This window comes from Rhopilema esculentum, chromosome 10, assembly GCF_057945365.1.
Source record: "Rhopilema esculentum isolate cy_ngs chromosome 10, ASM5794536v1, whole genome shotgun sequence".
Classification (NCBI taxonomy): Eukaryota; Metazoa; Cnidaria; class Scyphozoa; order Rhizostomeae; family Rhizostomatidae; genus Rhopilema; species Rhopilema esculentum.
Genome location: NC_142824.1, coordinates 16136273 through 16152525, shown reverse-complemented (window position 1 = coordinate 16152525; position 16253 = coordinate 16136273). Strand labels below are relative to the sequence as shown.

Sequence of the window (16253 nt, the reverse complement as noted above, 5' to 3'; positions counted from 1 at the left end):
AAATTTTTGTCTGAAAGATGCTTTTTAGCCCTTTTACAAGGTATAATTTCAAAAAATTTTCTTCACGTCGGACCCAACCATGGTGGGTCCTCCTACCTCACTAAACTTGATTCTTAGCCCCACTGGGCTAAATTTCGTTGCACTGTCTACATCATGTACCCTCCCCCCCCCCCCCAATTAGCTGTTTATTAGCTAGTATTTCGCAAACCAACAATAAATAAAGTGAATATAAAAGAAACAATTTACGCTCAAGTAGAGAAATAGATATTTCATAGGCAATGAAGTTTCAAGTTTGTTTTTATTGCTTAGAAGTTTGTCCTTGGTAAAGACCAGTGTACACTGGTAAAGCTTTCACTAGTAACCTATAGACAAACCGTTGCTACGAGGTCTGCAGGGCACCACTCAGTTTTGCAGGGCAGAAACCCTTTTCACCCCCCCCCCCCCCAAACCTATTGGCCAAGTTACGCCCCTGACCATGAGGTATGATTTATATTCAGAGGATAAAGCTTGCCCGAGCCCTTGTTATTCTTTTTTTAATCATTCAAGAACTACATAAAAAACATATCAAAAACTTGCCCTTACTATTATCGACCAAAAGGGGTTTCCTTTTTATACCTACTTATATTCCTGCGAATATTTTTTTCTCTAAGAATTTCAAATACATAAAAATACTCAAAACGCCAGGCCCATAGCGAAACGTTCAGGGCCTTCTTTGTTTGGTTTGGCGTCATATGTCGATGCATGCTGTGTTTGAATCCCTGTGTTCAACTTTTGCACTGCACTTCAAGGGCTTCATTCCACCAGCCACGTTATTTTTTTGGTCAAGCTGATCAAGTTCTAATAAATGGCTGCAAAGAGTCAGAAATTAAATTTTGCTTCGAAAATTTGTGGGCTCGGGCCTTTTGCCACTGCGGGCCATCATATCATATTTGACTACAGTTTCTATACTTTTGTACCCTAAGTGAATATAAGAGGGGCGAGCTGCAAATTGCGTTCAATTGGCATAAAAGCTGAAACCAAAAATTACTATATAAATCAAGGCATCCAGGCTTTTTAGTTTATGGAAGACTTTCATTTCATTATGGCTTATTAGCAGGGGTACGGAGTTTGTGCATAGCAACACCCTGGGTTACCAGCCTTACGTTTTAGAACCCCTCAGAATAATTTCTAGATCCGCCCCTGAAAGGGCATGTAAAATATTACGTTACCGGAAAACACTAAAGCGCAACAAGCTAATATGTCCTAAACAAAGAGAAGCATGAACAATATAAACATAAAGGCAAGACTGACCTTAAATGAAATAAGTACCTATATTACACTGCTACAAGTGCTCAAAAGTGCAATTAGATGAATTGTCGCCACTTTTCTCTTTCAGAGCAGAAACGCTTTCCGGAATACAAAATTTTTATAACTTCAAGATCAAGATCATGACTTCTGATGCATGTTGCAGCCGGCAATTACAAGCATACAATAAAGAAGCCATTCCTACTTCTAGAACACAGAAAGCACAGAAACGTTATGAGTCCTGGGTTATGAGTCCTTGGTCTCCTCTTCCGTCACTTGAAAAATGGCATTCCTTGGCTGTCTGGGTCATCAGAAACCTTGCCAAGACATTATGTACTGCAAATTTTCAATAGAAGATTCAAATGAGACGAATTGTCTTGGGAAACCGCTTTATGGGTGTCAGGATAAGATTCCAAAGAAATTTCTTTTCTGCTCTTTTTCAGATGCATTAGTTTCTTTTTATTTAAAAGGAGACCGCTTTCAGAAAGATGTAGTGGTATTTTTCAGAGTAGTAACATTTTATGGAAAAGTAAACCTTTTTCAAATCCAGATCAGGACTTTTGACACAATGGGTCAATCTGAAATGATAGACATACTGGCACCGTGGAAGGGGGCTGTTCTTAAAACCATACAAAATCGCCTCGTTCTTGATTATGAGCATGCTTAGCGCCCCACCCCAAAAAACGTTTTAGCCCCCTCACTCTTGGTTTGCAGTGTGCATAAAATATACCCCGATCCTACAAAAGAATAGCAATAGCCATCTATGCTAAAACAACCACGTCAGGTTTGCATGGCCAATAATTCACATTTCAAGGCGTTTCTTTCGTTTAATCGCACATTTACATATTCCCGAGCTACCCGAGTTTTCGTTTTTCACAGAAAGTCAGAAATAAAATCAGATTCTTTTCCCCCCTAAAATGATGTGCAGTCTTTTGTTCGATGTGCAGTTTTGGATTTTATGAAACTGCGAGTGCGTCGTCGAAAACATATACGGTCCTGGTCCTGGGTCCTGGGTCCTGGTCCTGGGTCCTGGGTCCTGGTCCTGGTCCAGGGTCCTGGGTCCTGGTCCTGGGTCCTGGGTCCTGGGTCCTAGGTCCTGGGTCCTGGTCCTGGTCCTGGTCCTGGTCCTCGGTCCTCAGTCCTCAGTCCTGGTGCTCGGTCCTGGTCCTCGGTCCTGGTCCTCGGTCCTGGTCCTCGGTCCTGATCCTGCCTTAACGTCATGGGTCCTTGTTTTCCGGTATGCCCATTTTCTGTATGTTTCATTCAAATGAATTGAAACTTGGCTTATCAGGATGTTTGACCTAATTGCTGATATACTTTTCTATCATAGTATGTATGGTACCATACTAATAAATCTTAAATTGGCAGTGTTTATAATGTTTTAGATATACTTCCATCCGATCTCCAATGGTTTAAATTACTTTTTCCGGGTAATATACGATAAATGTAGACAACACAGTAAGATTATAAGGTAACCACTCTTTAACAGGATTCGCCAATGGTGAGACTGTGCTTAAAGTAATATATGATGTGATGTGTCCAAAATGAATGAATAAATTAATTTTGAGCTTCACCAACTTGCGCCATCCTCCTCTTCGCCCTCTCATGTAAATCACCACTGTATTTAGGCACATGAAAACGCCATGCAATGTTCCAAGCGGTCCAGAGGACACCCGATCGAACATTTCTTCAACTTTTCAATTTAAAACTGATTTATTATATAAAAATTGCCTCACTATCAACGTAATGAGCTGGGATTGCGCAAGCTAGTCGTGGATGCATGCCAATTTCCAGCTTCATGGCTGCAGCTTTGAAATATTCTATGAAAATCACTCCAAACTGTAGACGTGAATACTTTTCCAACAAGATACCAAGCTGGTAATCAGCTTACGTTGCGATATTGAATGAAAATGAAAAAGTGTTTATTAAGGGAAGTTGCACAATAACCCCCAAATATGTTTGCTACTTGGGAGGGAATGGGACCGCATTGTCTCTGTGTAACATTGTGTCAAAATCTGATTTCATATCTTTATAAGTTATCCGCAATGCCCGTTCGTGAATACAATTAACTTTACCAATAAGTGTTCTATCGCAGAACATCCAAACAAGAGGACAGTACTTTTTGAAGAATAATGTTTTGTCCCGAATCACTCCAAGCAGCTCTCTTTTATCCTGACACTTCCGGTATTTAAAGAAATATTATTACTTTTATTATAAGTGCAACTGCAATTTTAATTATGCAATTTTAAGGGCATCACTCTCTAATGTTTCAATGATACTATCAATACTGTTGTCACAAGCATTAATACCCGCAAGACTCTCCACATTGCCCATTAACCAGAAGAACAGATACAAGGAAACCGAGAGGAAGCGTGGCACAAGATTCCATAACGAATGAGAAAAAACAACAATTTCAAGCGAATTAGTTAAAGCACGAAAGCCCCTGTGAAATTAACTCCGAAGAAATTTAATTTAATCATCATAACAAATTTCGACTGACTTCTTTGGCGTACAAGTACGTCTTTACATGGGCCGCATTTAATGCACACAATCTTATTATCCGAGGGGTGAATCACTCCCAAAAAAGGTGTACGAGATTTATAGATTTTGAAATAATTGCATGCTGAGGCAGAAGATTCTGGGATTTTTCAGTAGATTTTGAGATTTTTTAAAATCTGGCATTTCATTGTTAAAAGCAAGCTCTTAAATACTTGGTCTTTTAAATGAAAATGCTGAGTTTTAGGAAGTTCATTATGATAACAATAATTTTCAGATGACTGTTTGTTACCGAACAGTGCACTGTAAAAAGTTTGTTCTTCATGCAATGGGTTTTTTTCGGGACGTGTGTACCAAAAAAAACGAATTTCTAGCAAGGACGATTATGTACATTATGAGGTATTTCATAATGCTTATTTAAAGTGGTTATTTAAAGTCGGGTCTTATTTAAGAGGGGCTTAGTAGAGCTTTTACGGTAACTTGGAACAGTAATATCACTTTTTCAAATTTTTCCTTTAAAAATCATTCCAAAACCAAAAATTCTATCCTTTTCGTTTGTTTCGTAATATTTCACTTTTTGTTTCTTCGTTTCGTTTCGTTTCATTTCATTTCATTTCATTTCATTTCATTTCATTTCATTTCATTTCATTTCATTTCATTTCATTTCGTTTCGTTTCGTTTCGTTTCGTTTCGCTTCGCCAAATGGCATAAATCTACATTGACATTATCTTTGCTGTAACACTATTAAGACTAACAATGCCAGTATTAAAGGTAATGTAACCATATAAAAGGACCGCGTATACCCAACTTGTCAAGCCACCCATCAAAATAACAGTTTGCGATTGGTTAGTATTCTTGCGATGCAAAACTGCTCACATGAAAAGCTGACCTCGCAGCAGGATAGATAAACAGAGCGACCGTAATGACTGGGGCGATGACATGAAAAATCACATGTTTTTAAAAAACCCGTCGCTTGCTATAGCTGGACACATTACCTTTAATCTTGAGTTCACCTAAGGCCTTCTCTTCAATATAGAGATAAACTTGACTTATTTTTCTTGGTCTTAAATTTCTTGAGACATCTAACTATTCGTTGTGTGTAAGAAGGAAGAACCGCAGGATAGGCTGTCCGCCGGATGCTGTGAATCTTGCAATGAGTGTTGTTATGAAAGATATACAGGAACAAAACAATAGGACGACGAGAATCCAATATTCTCTAGCCCCGCCTTTGTTAATGCCAAAAAGTAGCCAATCTCTACTTTTACTAGTGTTTTTTGCAACATTCTCCGTGAAGGGCCATCTTGGAGACACCAAGGGATATGTACAATCAAACGACAGAAAATTACCCAATTGACAAGGGTAATTTGGAAAGAGACAGCAAAATTTTCAAGCATGTATTCTCAGCTGATGTAAGAGCAAGCAATCGGAAACGTGTGCGAGTTTTTGTTAGAAAATTATGAAAGCATGCCCCCTCGTCGTATGATTCTAGCTGTTTGCCCAGCCCAGCTGATTTCCACAGCTACGTGACTGTGCTTGCCCTAAGAAATTTTTCTGGCAAATCCCCTGTGTTGAGCCTCTCCGCTGTTTTGATGTAAACTTTCCAACCTAATTGGCTAGCATTTAAGTAGTCTACTTTCCTAGAAATTGACATGGGCTCCGACACAGGTTTGAAAGTAGGGGGCCAGGGGAAGATTTAACGCCCATAGCAAAAGATGTTGAAAATAGCTTTATCGATTGGCAAATTAGTGAGAGGGCCATGGCTCCACCTGCCCCCTTCGTCGCAGGCTCTGATTGAGTTATAATGGTATTGGTATTTCCCTGCGCTGTGTTCCAGAGTGAAAAAATGTTTAAATAGGATGCGGAGAATCTTGGGCTTCCCTGCACACCCCACCCCAAGAAGGTGTATCTTCGTGATAATATATAACAAATATAGAATTAAAATGATTGTCAAGAATTAATTTTTCTTGGTAACTACATCAAAGAGCCAAAATTTCAGCTTGTGAGTCCCTAGCTTGTTAAATAAATGCAATAATATCGCATTGAGCAAAATAAAGAAAGATCCTTAACAAAGTCAAAAAGCGATTGAACTGCTATGGAAAAAATCTTGAAGTTTTAATAGAATTTTTTTTTAAAAAACTGAGAGGGGGCAAAAAAGAGGCGAAAATTTCTGGGGGCCATGTCCCCCCATCCCCGCCTCCCTCCCCCCCCCGTAGAAACGCCATTGGTGATATATCTAACAATGCTTATACATCTAATATCTAGCAAAAAGAATTCTTTTCATGAATGCTGTTAGCTGTAAAGAGTAACGGTAATAGTAAAGAAGGGACGCAAAGCCTCATAAAAATACCAATCAGGCTGAAATTCGCCCAAAATATAAGAACAATGTAAGAAACAGGAAGCCTTCTTATAAAAAGCGTGTAATTTAATGCAATTTTGCTTTGATCTTTTGAAAATGTTATTCATGTTTTGCGAGCCTTTCTTGATTGAAGCACCTACAGCGCCCCCCTATTCCGCATCTGGCACCAATCAAATTTTCGATGCAACGACGTGGAAGTTACCGTTTGGGGTCAAATATTTGGCCCCAAACGACATTTGTCATTTCACAAACGAGAAATCGACATTTGGGGTCAAATAGGGAAATGACTAAAAACTGCAAGAATCAAGCACGAAAAAGAAAACTAACCTCATTCCAAGGCAATGAGTAATTAAATCTGCTCTTTCTATCCGTTTGTCTGCTAGAAATCAAGCTATATCGATAGATAGATACAATTCAGACAACGTTCGACACGCACTTAGGCCCTTGTTTACAGATTGATCTCCTCCACAGTTTCGGGGTCGAATAGGGAAACAGCTGCCTAAAGCCAATAATTGTTAGGAGCCCTGTCTTCTGACATTTGTGCCATTTGTCTTGTTATTATTTTCAAACCAAATTTTGAAATAAATTTAGGAGGAGGCTAAATATTGGTGAAACATTTCACGGTTGCGGATAATTGCAAACAATTCAATGATTGAGACAACCTTGGACGTTGGTGTGTTTATTTGGCGTTGAGAGGTTCAATCCAACCCCCCTAACGAAATAATTGTATGGTTATTTTTCATCAGTTTCATTTTTACAAAAAAATTAAACACGGAGTGCCTTAGATAAAAAATTGTTGGTTCTTCTTCATCTCAAGTTACCAAATGTACATAAAAAGTAGCCAAGAATTGTACGATTATTGGGGAAATATTTTCTTCATTCTGTTGCTCTATTGTCTCTAATAGACGGGTCCCCGGTGTATAAATTTCAGAAGAATTTGCACCCCCCCCCCCCCATTTCGCTTATTAACACCCCTTTCCATTAAATTTTACAAATCTGTCATGAGCAGAACACGCAATTTTCACTTGTCAATGACTCCTCTTGTTGTTATTTTTTTATTGTCATAATTCCTCTTGTTATGTTTGTCTATTTTCATATCTTACAATCTATCCATCATCGAGTAATCATTGCTTTTTAATTAAAAGATTTACCAACATCCACTCCTTCTATTGTAGAGGTGGTGCTGTGGGCCCATCTCTACTATTAAGCCCTTAGTTTTATATTTATCCTTAGTTAGTATCAGCTTAGTCTCATCGTATTTATCGAATGTATGATATACAAATATGGCTTGTTCTTTAGTAGTTACTAGATCATTCAACTTCTTGTAAGTTTCAAGCATTGAATCGCACTATTGAATCGGACAGAGGAGGTGCCACGAAATCGAATCGCTAAAAATGCATCTCCCAGACTAAAATTTCACAAATTACTACACCGCTCAGAATAGACATTTCGATCGATTTTTTTTCAAAAAATTTGGGAGGGGAGGATTCATGCGTTAGATAAAGAGAGAGTGACCTTTGGTTTACATCGATGTTAATAACAAGAAGCTGCTATATTGATTGCCAGGGTGCATTTAATGTAATCAGGCCAGAAGATCTTTAGCTTACACTCAGGTTTTTTGGCGTTCCGAGTGCAAAGTAATAGAAGACATTTTTGGCATACGTCTCCAACTGCTCCTCTAGTCAAGGGGGCCGTGGTCCCATGGCCCCCCTGCCACCAAGCCACTGCAGCATATCGAATACAAGAGATGGTGATTTTTATTCTCAAACATAATTATGTTGCCTTTACACTCTCTTTTTATAAGAACAATTTTATAAAAAAATGAGCTCCAAAATTGTTCAAAAGTTGAGAACAAATTAAGAACAAGCTGAGGCTGAGCTACTGTAAAATGTAACTTTGAACAATGTTTCATCTGAAAAACTAGGTGTTTTTTGCCATATTTGGATGCTTCTTCGGTGAATATTTAAACATGGCAGCCAATATATGTTTTCTCACGCACTTTTTTGGCAAATGAGGCCTGGACACCTCCCTAGAGCGAAAAGCTAGAAATCGCACTGCTTATACCCTATAAATTTAAGAACAAATCAAGAACAATTCAGCGTCAGATTTTCGAAAAAATTAAGAACAACAAGCCTGAACTGCAATTTACTGGCTCTTATAAAGAAGAGTGTAATGGTAAATTTTATTAACCTCCCTTAAAGCACCGCAATGGGGAAGCCCTTTGCCCCAAATTTTGCCAACATATTCATGACAACAATAGAACAACATATCTTGAGCAATGCCCCGATGGGGCGTAGTGGAATGTTTTGAGAAGATTTATCGATGACATAATCTTCATATGGCAAACACAAGCTTGAAAACCTACTGGAATTTATTCAATACACCCTATATCATCTGCAACCCAAATATGCATAACTATTCCATCAAATTTTTACCCATATAGCCCCGTTTACAGTGTCTTAGTTTTCTGGCAAGCGGTGCTGGTCTTTTTAGTATGGATTTTAAACAAGACACAAAAATAAACCAAGGGCTGTAAGACACAAACATAAACAAAGGGGTTTAACACTTAAGGTAAAAAGAAATCAGAATCAATTTAGAAATCTATTCCATCTAGCCCAAGATCAAACTGGCAATTTCTACTTCGTGTCACAAATGACAAGCATAACCTACTTTCTTGCTACAGTTGCATAAGAAAAGCAACAAAACAGATCCGTTGGTAGAGAACATTTGCCCTGCAAAAATCAGTTTTGCCCTGCGAAAAGGTGAACAACCCCATCCTACCCCCCTCAAGTGACGACTCTGAATACACCAGGAAAAAAGGAGTTTGTTTTTTAGCAGCAGTTAGGCAGCAAGAATCAAAGAAAAGGGTTAAAATCATAGGCCGTACGACCAAGAGACCTCGACAACAAACAACTTTTACTAGAAATTGAGATGAAACATAATAATCATGAAAGCTGGAAAACATATTTTCCAAATTTTTGAAAGGAAGTACAAAATGAAGCGCAATCACCTAGATATTTCACATTTGAAAATCTAATTATGTATCAGCCTTTAAGAGTTGTTATCATGTCATGTAGAGATGTTAGATTATTTATTTTAAAATGGCTTTGGAAAAGCAAACATTTGAAAAATACTAAAGCTTTTGCTGTAATAATGACATCGGAAGCAAATAAACAAGAAAGGGATTCTGAAAAGTTTAAACCGAATTTTTCCTTATTTTACACAGAAATAGACCTTTGTCTATTGCTGTAGGCAGCTGTTTCCCTATTTGACCCCGAAACTGTGGAGGAGATCAATCTGTAAACAAGGGCCTAAGTGCGTGTCGAACGTTGTCTGAATTGTATCTATCTATCGATATAGCTTGATTTCTAGCAGACAAACGGATAGAAAGAGCAGATTTAATTACTCATTGCCTTGGAATGAGGTTAGTTTTCTTTTTCGTGCTTGTTTCTTGCAGTTTTTAGTCATTTCCCTATTTGACCCCAAATGTCGATTTCCCTATTTGACCCCGAGCGCGTCGATCACTCAGCTGATTTATTTAGAGAAAACTTGTAACCCTCGTTGCAGGATGTGTGAAATTTGGATGAATATGAAGAGAATGTGTATTTTATATTGATATTTCTACCTTTTGCTATTTATTTTTAGTTAAATCGATGCTTTTCAATGTGTTTTGCCTATTTGCTCCCGTCGCTACGGAGGAGACACGCATCAAGCTAACGTAGAAGAAAAACATTATCATTTATTCTGTAAAAATTGCCGTAGTTGAATTAAATAAGCATCTAAAAGGTAGATTGAGGCATGCCGAATCCGATTCTGAGGTTGGTTTTGAGATATCTGTCCAATTTTTGGAGTTATTAACGATTACCCTATATGACCCCGATTTCCCTATTTGACCCCGTTCCCTATTTGACCCCGAGCGCTACCAACATGATTGAAGTGATGACGTCACAAAAATCTATTTTTAGAATATTTGAATTTTGATTCAATAACCTGAAAGATCATCATGAAATACCTCTAAATGTGCAAAATCAGGCAAGTGTATTACGAAATGGCAGAGATATGGCCACATGTTTACTGGTTCTCTCCTCATCAAACCTCTGTATTTTGGTCTCTGTTCATAACTTTATGAACAGAGCCAAAATAACAGTGATTCGTTAGCAAACCTCATTTCCAAACCCAGCGAGTCTTATTTTACGTGCAGAGAACACGGAGCCAGAGAGAGAGACAGTGCGTTGCGTGATTGTAACTGAACTCTAAACTATGAACTGACTGACTTACATATAAATTAACATGCTTATATACAGAAATGAATATCTAAAATTAGCACAAATGATGTAAGGAAAACAAAGGATAGGAAGGGCGAGTAGAGTAGATGAGTAAGTTGAATAGCTTGGCAAAGATTAAGTAAACAATATGAATTAGCGAATGCGTGAAATGAGAGTGACGTAGAGGATGCCTGTGCTGCAATGTGAGAATGTGGGAAAATGATGGAATGAAAGAGAAGGAAAAATTGATGTAAACAGGCCTAAGTAGAGTCACTACAATAGCATATATAAAATGTTAATGATCTAAATGTTTGAAAAGAGATTCAAGATATCGACCGAAGGCCGTTGCATTTTTAACTCCCGCCTGGTTTGGCGGGCACCTGATTGATTATAGGTCTGCAGTTATCAAAATCTTTTATGTAATTCATTTCTTAGTTCTGGCTCACAACCCCTGCATGAAAGTACCTCAAAGCAAACAGATTTCAGCGGAAAATAGATAAAAAGTGGATGACTTTTCTTAAATTCCTCAGATGACCATTATATTCTGTTTTAAAAGTAAGAGCACGCTAAAGTTAGCTTTTGTTTAAAGGCTAAGTCTTGTATGTACATTTGAACCTTAATGAAGGGTCAGTAGAAAATCATTTCACATTGGAAACTTCATCCAAGTTAGCTACTGCGCAAACTCCAATTTACAACTGATTTTATGATAACATTGTAAATCTGAATTAAGCTTTACTTTTAACATGCTTTTAACAATTTACTCTTCAAATTTTAATTTTCAGATTTGGGCAGCAGGATAATGCAATTATCAGTGATCAGCTTTATGGTGATGAAAAGGACCATGGGGATGTTCTCAAGATCAAATCCCCCATTGGGGATCAAAAGCTCTGCATCAACTCACTGGTTTGCTTGATGAGAGAATAGGCCAAAAAATCCAGAAGAAAGCAACCAGATTTGAAGGGATAGAAGAGTTCTCCAATGAAACGAATGCAATCAAAAGGACGAAAACAAAAACATTTCCCGAGAACTTAATTAAACAGGTTTATACCATAAGTTTATTTTTAATAGTTTCATCTATTAGTGTTGACTTATCTTAACTTGGCAATTACAGTCCATTCATGTCATGTCAGTCCACTCTTCTTATCTGTAGTTGTATGCATAAAATATGAAATTATATTATTGTTAGTAGTATTATTGATGCCTTCACCGTTACATTTTCTGATAATTTTCATGGAAATGAGTTTTGAACATCTTCTCTGAAATTTATCTGATATTTTCTCAACCTGCCGATCTTTTACGTGTGGTTTTATTCAGGAGAACAGTTTGAAATTCTAAAAACATCAATGTTTATAAAATAAAGCTGAAATTTCTGAGCCGTTTCCAAAGGCAAAAAAAGAATACTAGGGTTTTTCGGACAATCAGATTTCTTCGGTATTATTTGCTTAAAAAAAGATAAGGTAAGTAAGTAAGAAATTAGAATTTCTTGGAAATTTCAATTTATTCTGTATAAATTGCCGATAAAAAAGCTAAATTTCAGAGGTTTTCTGTAAATAAGAAAATGGGGGTTTTTTGGAAACGTAAATTTATTCTGTCAAAATGGCATGGGAAATGTTAGATTTCTTATCGTTTCCGTTGTAAGAAATGCCAACGTTTCTATTGTGGCACTTGGTGGAAACGGAAATGTACCTTTCTGCTGATTTATGATGTCGGAAACTGCTTCAGAAATTCTAAGTTTCTTACAAGTTTTTTTTGGTGAGATTGGTAGAAACTGTTCGTTTCTGAGTAATTTCTTTATTTAAAACTATAAGGAAACGTCGGCTTTTCTTGCCGTGAAATAAGAAGCAAATATCAAAATTGGCAGCCAATTTAGTTCTCTTTCGGTGTCGTTGATTTATGACATGATTTATTTTGATTCAGATTTTTCAATGTTTCTTGATTTAAGAGCTTCTGCGTTGACGCTTTCAATTTCGTGCTTCGTGTGTCGTGACTTGAAAACGAAAGTCTACGTACAGTGATATTTCGTAATAACAAACATTATGTCTTTGTCTTTCTCTACCTGTAATTTTTCCCAAAGGTGTTTGCTTAATTTGAGCGCCATATTTGTTAACTGTAGTAAAGGGTTAGGGAATGAATTGAATTCCAAACAAATAGGAACCAAAACGTTGGGAAAAAAATGACGCCAAAACAATACTCAAGCCTAGCCCTACCTAGACTAGGGCCTACAACTTGCTAAGCAACAACAATCCTCAAAAATAGCAATGATAACGTCAGAGTCACTACTAGAAAGAAGGCGACGTACCTGTTTCTTTCGTCGCCGCAGTTAACTTTCCTTTGGCGGGAACCTTACTACGCGATTTCTCCACCATGCACCATCGGCCTTCAACACAGATTTCGTTATTGCTGAATGTCTCTATAACGGTCTGAAATGTTCCACTGCTGCTCAGTATTTTATTCCCCGCATGTAAGCTTTAGAAACTGTGTTGAATTTATGATGTATTGTTAATGTGTCCTTAAAGGTAATGTGTCAAGCTATAGCAAGCGACTCTGCGGGGATTTTTAGAAACATGTGATTTTTCATGTCATCGCCCCAGTTATTACGGTCGTTCTGTTTATTTATCCTGCTGCGAAGTTAGCTTTTCATGTAAGCAGGTTTGCATCGCAAGAATACTAACCGATCGCAAACAGTTATTTTGATGGGTGGCTTGACAAGTTGGGTATACGCAGTCCTTTTATATGGACAAATTACATGGGAATTAATCGTTTAATTCGAGTTAATACCCGCGGGGAAAGTGCGCAGATTCCCCTTTCCTAGAATCGGATGGTCCCACACGTATATCCTTAGTAGGCTGTGGATATCATGTTACCTTAGCTATTTGCTAATCACCTTGTGGTATTTTCTAGGTGGTCTTTTCCTGGCATATTTGTTTAAGTACAGTGATGCAGCTAGGGTCATGTCATATTTTGCAGCAAGACTCACGCGTTGTTTGTACGCGTTTTCCCTTCCCATCCCTGTCCCCTTGTACTCACTTCTCCTCCTGCTTATATCCCGTTACATACTTCCTTCTGCCTTCTCCTGTCTCACTTCTTCTCACACAGTCATTCGATTGTGTGACAGGTGTATCAGTCTGATTATCGGGGTAAAAAACTGAGGCAGTTTTTTCCATGGAATCAAACACCGACCATAAAATTGCGTCATTGCTCAGGCAAGACAAGGGCTGATGCACCAAAAGCCCAAAATGTTTTTCCTGAGATTAGGGTGTTGTTTATCATAACTAAGGGGCCCCCGCGATGGAATTAACTTTAATTACAGCTCTGGTCCTCAGGTTTTCATAGTCTCTACAATTGTCGCTGAGGCAATGTGTAAATGTTTTAGCAACGTTGCGGTTGGCGTGCAGATGTCTTTTTTAGTTCTCTCGCGTGATTTGAATGTTCACAAAACTCTTTGATTATGTTGTCTCAATAAATTCAATTCAAATTCAATCATGGCGTCTTCTGACAAGCGGAACAAAAAGGACACAGTCAGACCCGGTCAAACGCATCCAGCATTTCATCGAACATTTACTCCCAAAAAAATACAAAGTTTGTTGACATTTTCAAGTGGGTGGTCAAACGCATCCAACATTTCATCCAACATTTACTCCCAAAAAAATACAAAGTTCGTTGATATTTTGAGTGGGTGGTCAAACGCATCCAGGGGCGCAGTGGGAGTTAACTTTTTGGGGGGCAGAGCTGAAAATTTTTCCGACAAATTTTTTCTCAATACATTTCTTGAAGACTACCCTTGCTGCATATACTGCAACACTTGATACTACAATATCACGAATGAATCTGGAAATCGTTAACGAATGGATCGTTCGTTATACACCTTCAGGTTCAACAATAGCCTTTATTCTAACAAAACTTACCAAATGAACAAAACTTCAAGTAGTTATAAATTTACACCCTACAAGTCTTCTCGCTATACTAGACAATAAACTGTCACGTTAGTGTTTATAGCTGTTTATAGCAAAAAGTTTTTTTTGGCAAGTTTTAAATCGCATCATAATTACTTTGCACTTATTTATGCTAAACCTTAAATAGATATAACGCGTCCAAAAGAATATTTTTCCTTTAAATGATATTTATATAAACTGTAACTCAAGCAGCATCTTTCTCAAAAGAGGTGTGGCAGCATACAAATCGATGATGTCACCAAAGTCTATCGACTGTAAATATCACTTTCGACGTTGATTGTTATCAGAGAGGAAAGATGGTCTTGTCCCATCGTTGACCATAGCCGATTTTTTACAATCCTCAGCTTTGAAAAAACTCTTTCATAGTTTGTTGAACCTATTGGCAAAGTGACGAGAATCTTGTAAAGAAGGACCAGCTGTAAAAAGGCACTTTGCAGGTTGTATTTGTCATCAACTGAAGAACTGAATGGAAGTTTTCTCTATTCAAAGCCTTGGCCAAACGATTCGTTTTTTCGCTCGATCTTTCTCTCGACATTTGATCTCAAAATCGAGCGAAGTCGAGCTTGGGTGGCCAAAAGATTGATTTTTCATTCGACTTTTCACTCACGCCAACAAAATGAAGGTAAAGAAACGCAAATCGGCTGCCGTGTTTATCTTTAGCGTGCAAATATCCTTTGACAATCTCTTGACCAATTCGAGCGACATAAGACCCTGTTCGTCCGTTTCATGCATGAACCGCCATTAAATACTTATTTCGTTTCAATAAATTACTATTTTCAGGCAAAATTTTGTTTCTTTTGACTAATTCCATTCTTAAAATAAAATTCATCACCTAAAAAGGTCCCCTGGACCTCGAGGCCCCAGGGTAGTATGCTTCCCTGCCCAGCATAAGAGATGATAACTCCGCACGCGCTCACTCGACTCACTCGGCAAGGTGGCACAACACCTTTTTCACTCGACTTTTTTGATAGAGATCAAACTTCACTCGACATCACTCGACGCCAATCGACTTGCTCGACAAGGTGGCCAAACGACTCTATTTTTCACTCGATTTCATGTCGAGTAAAAAATCGAGTGAAAAATCGAGTGGTTTGGCCGGGGCTTAAATCAAGACTTTCTCCTGCAGCCGGCTGAAGGCTGCTCTTCTCTCTAACTTTCCTGAATTTGCGGTAATTATTGACGAAAGAGCTGTACTCATCTCTTTATTTTTCGTCATCCAGGCCGTAATTCTTTCAACCTTTTTGAATGACACTGCACACAACTGCCTTTCAATTGTTTTTTGAAAACATTCAGGGTTGAGCAAGGCAAAATCATGGCGAAAACAATAACTTTTTGCGTCTTCTGCAACACCAGCGAATTCATTTCGGAATGAACTGAGTTGAACTTAAACTGTCGGAAATGGAAGTTTATAAAATAACTGAGACCAGAGCGTTAATTTCCTTTACAAATTTCAGCAATGAGAAGATTCCGATGAATACTCTAATGAAAATAAGTAAGAAGGGTTGAGCATGCCCTATTTTACGACAGGTTCAAGAAAATATGCGACCTTTTGGACAGGATCGATGAAAACCTTACATTTTGTCTAAAACTTCAAATTTTCCGACAAACGTTGGATTTTCCGACTATCCGACCAAATTTTTGCCAGGGGGGCGGCTGCCCCCCCAGCCACTGCGCCCCTGAACGCATCCAACATTTAATTTACAGTAAAAGCTCTATTTATTTTTTCAGTCCTAGAGCGGGCTTATTTGAGAGGGGGGCGTTCGGAAGAATCAACATCAGTATCCTTTTGACCGTACAAGGAAATCTTTACATGGGCCGTATTTAATGCATATCATCTTATCATCATTACACCCATTAAGAGAACCACACAATGCGCATAAGGCCCGTAGCCAAGGGGTG

At 38.1% G+C, this 16253-nt stretch overlaps 1 long non-coding RNA gene across 1 annotated transcript in view; it reads right to left on the bottom strand.

Annotated features, from left to right (window-relative positions):
• The window catches only part of LOC148959505 (uncharacterized), a 50416-nt gene extending 36113 nt beyond the window's left edge, over positions 1-14303 (bottom strand). The window contains exon 1 of the long non-coding RNA XR_016144130.1: positions 12701-14303. This is a non-coding gene — a long non-coding RNA (uncharacterized LOC148959505). The remainder of the gene's footprint in view (positions 1-12700) is intronic.
• Positions 14304-16253: the final 1950 nt, after the last annotated feature.